Source organism: Nycticebus coucang, chromosome 7 (genome assembly GCF_027406575.1).
Source record: "Nycticebus coucang isolate mNycCou1 chromosome 7, mNycCou1.pri, whole genome shotgun sequence".
Taxonomy (NCBI): Eukaryota; Metazoa; Chordata; class Mammalia; order Primates; family Lorisidae; genus Nycticebus; species Nycticebus coucang.
In genome coordinates, this window is record NC_069786.1 from 74,087,408 (window position 1) to 74,093,407 (window position 6,000).

Genomic DNA, 6,000 nt, shown 5'->3' on the forward strand with positions numbered 1-6,000 from the left:
GCTGATTGGGTCTAGCATTGGATGGACAGACTGAAATCCCTCTTGAGCATAGTTCTGCCATAGCCTTCATACCTCACTGTCCTAACTACCCTTTTAATGACAAAAGTTTGCCACTGCAAAGTTGTAAAATAACTTCGGAGAAGGTGCAGTGCTAAATCTAAGAACACAGCAGATAGACACTTTAGGGGTACTTCATTTTTCTCTACCAACTGCAAGTCACTTCCCTTTTTGGGCTTAACTTTTTCTTTTGCAAAATGAAAGTCTCAAGTTCTTTTTCAACACAGTCTCAATGATTCTGATTGAGTCTATGTTCTTTTAGTGAACACTACCCTAGAATTGATTTTTGTGTTAATTTTTAATTCCCCCGTAGTTGCCAGACACTAGGCAAGGGGTAGTATTGTTACCACAACAACCTATGAAGTAGGTAGAGGTATCTGCTTTTTTTTTACTAGTGAGAAAACTGAAGTGTAGTTAGGGTAAGCAGCACTTACCATTAGTATATGGGAAGTGGCCTTGGTGGGCTATGGAGTCAGTTCTGAGTGTGTGCTGGCTGTTTGGCTGTGCCAGGCTACTGTGTTGGCTTACTATGATACACACATACATATTTCTGCTTCTGTTTTTTGCCAGGAGTGGTGGCTTATGCTTATAATGCCAACTCTGAGGTGGGAGGACTGCGACTAGGAGGTCAAGACCACCCTGGGCAGCATAGTGAGACCCCACCTCTACAAAAAATTTGAAAATTAGTGGGGCATGGTGGCACACACCTGTAGTCCTAGCTAATCAAGAGGCTGAGACAGGGGAGTCACTTGAACCCAGAAGTTTGAGGTTGCAGTGATCTATAATCAGGTCAACTGCACTCCAGCCTGGATGACAGAGTGAAACCTTGTCCCCCGCTCCCCCCCCCAAAAAAAAATAAAGAATTCTGCTTTTTTTTTTTGAGACAGAGCCTCAAGCTATCATCCTGGTACAGTGCCATGGCGTCACAGCTCACAGCAACCTCCATCTCCTGGGCTTAAGCGATTCTCTTGCCTTAGCCTCCCAAGTAGCTGGGACTACTGGCGCCTGCCACAACGCTTACCTATTTTTTGGTTGTAGTTGTCATTGTTAGGCCCGGGCTGGGTTCGAACCCACCAGCTCTGGTGTATGTGGCTGGCGCCTTAGCCGCTTGAGCTATAGGTGCCGAGCCAAGAATTCTGCTTTTTAAAGTAGATTGTTACTGTCCTCTATGAAAGAGCACAAATACAGAGATGGCGTCTCTTCCTACTTCATAGTGGAAGATGCTGTCTTCGTAACCATAGACCACAGAAAGGCCACTGTTGCAGGTGCTGTCTTGCTCTGTAAATGTTTTAATCCACAATATCCTGCAATGGTGAGTTTATTGGTTTAATACAAAACTCATAAAAGGAAATACTGTATCTGATGGACTTAATAAAGTTGCATTTTTATAACTTTAATATGGCACTTTTGAGCTGCACTTAAAACCATAAGACAACCTGTTTCTACAAGTTATACTTCTTCCGTAGAGAGAATACAGATTAGAAGAACTATTTAAGATTAAAGAAGTGTTTTATTATGACCTAGAGACAATCTGTGTTCTTTGCAAAGTCACAATTCCTTAAAATTACTAATTTAAGAATGAGGTTGTTGCTGAAGAATTTGATTTACATTAGGGTAGTCAAAAAGTGTGTGTGTGTGTGTATATATAATAGCTAGAATTAAAGTATAAGTGTGCAATCTAGTGGTTAGTCACAATGATTATGTAGTTGGACAACCAAGAACCAAGAGTTACTAGCTCATCACAAAATATGCTATTTGACTTCACAACTAAGGGCATAGCCCAATAAGTCAAAAGTACAGAAAGCCTAAATGTCACTTTAGTCACAGAGGTAGAGATAAGAGGCAATTATAATGAGTGGTGGGTAGTGAGCTGCAGGTCACACTAATGCCAGGAAGACACTCACTGTGGCAGAGAATACTCTCAGAAGAGCATAATCTCTTAGATGTTTCCAGAACACACATAGTCATTAAGATGAAGGAACCTTAAACAACAAAAAAAGATTTTTGAAAATGCTGATCTTGGCCAGGCACAGTGGCTCACTCATATAATCCTGGCACTCTGGGGGATGAGACAGGAGGCTCCCTTGAGCTCAGGAGTTTGAGACCAGCCTGAAGAAGAGTGAGACCCTGTCTCTACTAAAAATAGAAAATCAGTAGAGTGTTGTGGTGGGCACCTGTAGTCCCAGATACTTGGGAGGCTGAGGCAGGAAAATCTCTTGAACCCAGGAGTTTGAGTTTGCTCTAAGCTGGGCTGACACCCCTGCACTCTAGCTTGGGCAATAGAGCAAGACTGTCTCCACACAAAAAAAAAAAAGAAAGAAAGAAAATGCTGATCTTCACTTGAAAGGCGATACTATCCTTTTAAAGTTAGGTGGTTTAGATAGGTGCACTCTGCTTGCTTGTAGGCAGACTTCCAGCACCGCTGGCTCTTCAGGACACCAGTATGAAAATGAGCCCAGACAAGGAGTATGGTGCAGATGGGTCAGAAAGTTACTCCATGAAAGCTTCCTCTACAAGCTATTTACCTTTTGTAATCTCACATTTCTTTCAATAAGTTTTTATTTGGGCATCTACCCCTATAACCCTCTATAAACAAATCATTCTAACTTTGAGCCAAACCTATCAGGACAATTTGATATGTATTGTATCCGAGGTGCTTCTCTAAGCCTGAGAGGCTGTATCTGTATGTACCTGTATCACCCCTCAGGGGATGAATGTCATCTGCTGATTACAGCACCTGTCTCATTGCCAGACAACCATATCTATCCTTAGTCATCCTAGTTCCCACTACCCTGTATCTCATGGATGGGTCAGAGTTAGTGTGTCAACCTGACCTTCATAGGTGGTATTAGCATGAACTTCAGTGCAGGAGCTGAGACCACATTCACAGATGGACTGTCATGAGGAACAAAAATCCTTTGGCCGGCATGTCACTGATCAAAGGAGTCTGTGTTTGGTGGTTCTGTCCAGAAAGATCAAGTTCTTGTTCCTGTCTGAAAAAATAAATACAGCTGCTTGCATACAAATACATGCTTGATACTCTGTGTGTTGCATGTGTGGGAATCTAGGGGTTGATTGAGATTATGAAATATTGGATTTAATATTTCATCCCTTCAAAATAGATTATGTAGGTATTGTGAAGAAATCTTTAAAATGTAAAAGCTTTAGAAATCTCTATGTCAAGAAAAGTGCTTTTACCATTTAATCTCTATGCCATACAATGATAGAACAAAGCTTTCATCAGAGCTTTAGGTATGAAAGCTTTTGTTCAAATGTCAAAATATGGGGTCATTGTACAGTCATTTGCTTTTAGAATCAAGAAACAAAGCAGGGTACTTTGAACATGAATTTAAAAAGATATATATCCTAAAAATAAAGACAATAAAGGCCGGGGGACTTAGGAATGCCTCCACTCTCCCCAGGCTTTTCCAGCCCCACAGCACCTGGCTCCTTACCTCTGTAGGCCTGGTTCTGGGACTTTGCTGTTGCCAGCAGCAGTCTGAATCTGGGTGGGTGCCTCTTTGGAGAGCCAGGACAACAAAGGAGACCAATGGCATGATTAACCTTTATTCCTTTACTCAGTGGTAGAAGCAGTCAGGATTTCCTCATGCATTACTAACCAGAAATCTCAACTGTCCAGGCACCAGGAGGTTAAAAATTGTTCTGAAAAGCTTTTTATGTTCTGAAAAGCTAAATTATATACACATGCAAACCACAAACACACAGCACCCTGGTAAATAAATTGTGACTGAATAAAGGCCAGGCTATTTGCAAAAGGGAAGCTAGAAAGCATTTGTTTGGGGTAATTAACATTACCTTATGGTTGTTGTTTTCTTTTTTTTTTTGTAGAGACAGAGTCTCACTTTATGGCCCTCGGTAGAGTGCCGTGGCCTCACACAGCTCACAGCAACCTCCAACTCCTGGGCTTAAGCGATTCTCTTGCCTCAGCCTCCTGAGTAGCTGGGACTACAGGCGCCCGCCACAACACCCGGCTATTTTTTGGTTGCAGTTTGGCCGGGGCCGGGTTTGAACCCGCCACCCTCGGTATATGGGGCCGGCGCCTTACCGACTGAGCCACAGGCGCCGCCCTTTTTTTTTTTCTTTTTTTGAAAGAAAATAGTTTGGTTTAGAGGAAATAGGGAAAAAAAGAATTTTGATTTGGCTATTGAAAATAAGATTTCAGTTCATTATGTTCTAAATCTTAAGGACCTACCGAAATACAGAAGGGCAGAGAGCTACTGCAACAAGTTTTAGTATAAAAGTTGCTTAGGAAAGAACATTTCCCAGATACGGAATGTGCTATGGATTGCCTTGAAGAGGTCATTAGACATTGTTTGTGGTCCAGATGTGGGATAAATGCATCAATAGTAAATGACAGCAACTCAGATAATTAAGCTTTAAACGTCGTAAATTCAAACCACTGGAATTCACAATAAGCCAAACTTTCTATTCTAATAGAATTTGAGCACCCAGCTCATGCTGCAGAGAATTATGCTGAGCGTACTTCATCTGGGTATGTATGTTGGCTAAGTGGTTCCTTCTTCTGGAAGGAAAAATGTATAACCTCCTTAGGGCAGGGGTTCCTTCTCTTTCAATAGAAAGCTATTAGTTGAGCTATAAGAAATTGCAGTTTTGGCTTGGCATCCATAACGAGTATGGCGCCGGCCACATGCACCGAAGCTGGCAGGTTCGAGCACGGCCCGGGCCTGCTAAACAATGACAACTACAACCAAAAAATAACTGGGCATTGTTGTGGGTGCCTGTAGTCCTAGCTACTTGGGAGGCTGAGGCAAGAGAATCAAGCCTAAGAGTTTGAGGTTGCTGTGAGCTGTGACACCACGGCACTCTACCAAGGGCAACATACTGAGACTCTGTCTCAAAAAAAAAAAAAGGCAGTTTTGGAGATCAAAATCAGCAATTTTGTATGATTCAACCTAATACAGTGGTTCTCAACCTTCCTAATGTGACCCTTTAATATAGTTCCTCATGTTGTGGTAACCCTCAACCATAAAATTATTTTTGTTGCTACTTCGTAACTATAATTTTGCTATTGTTTGACCCCCAAAGGGGTCAAGACACAGGTTGAGAACCACTGACCTAATACTTCTGATGTTTTATCAAGTCAGAGTTGACACATTTGTGGAGAAAAAAGTGAAGGGTGGAGGAACAAATAGTAAAGCTCTTGTAGGATTCAGAAAACAAAATACTGATTGGAATAAGTAGGGTTCCCAATGGGAACTCCAAAAAACTATTGAAGGTTGTGGATATGAAACTAACATTCTGAAACAGTGAGATAAGGCTTCAGAGTTAACCTTCTATCAGTGACAAGAGTATGAGAGGAGTCTGGTGGGGTCATGGGAATTGCGTGGAAGACTGTTACTTACCCAAGACACTACCACATGAAAATAACTCCAGCATATGCTAAATTGCAAAGACGAAGATGGAAATTAAGAACTGAGTTCCATACCTCAGCTGTTAGTCACAGAGATAAATAAAAACATACTAAGAAAAACAGTAACAATATATCTTGTTCATATAATGAAATTAACAACAAATAGAACAGAAGAAAATCAGTAAAACCTTTTTTGATAATAATTTATTATCTCTGTACTGTAACCATAATTACGTTAAGCAAACATGATTTCCACTGAATCTTGCATATTACAAAATTTTTTTAACTTAGAGTTTTAGGTAAAGCTTATCTATATTGGAAAACATACCAAAATGTCCTAAAGTCCATATGAGACATAAGTATTACAAATTAGAGGGTAAGCTGTGAGAATAAAACATACAATCTCTGCAATGATTATTAAAAGCCTACTATTAAGTACTACTAAGTTTAGACATAATGCCTGATCCCTGAACAATATAACCCTTGTACAAGGGCTCTCGAAGATACATTAAAGCACAAAAGATAACAAAGGAAAGGAAATATAGACGGTC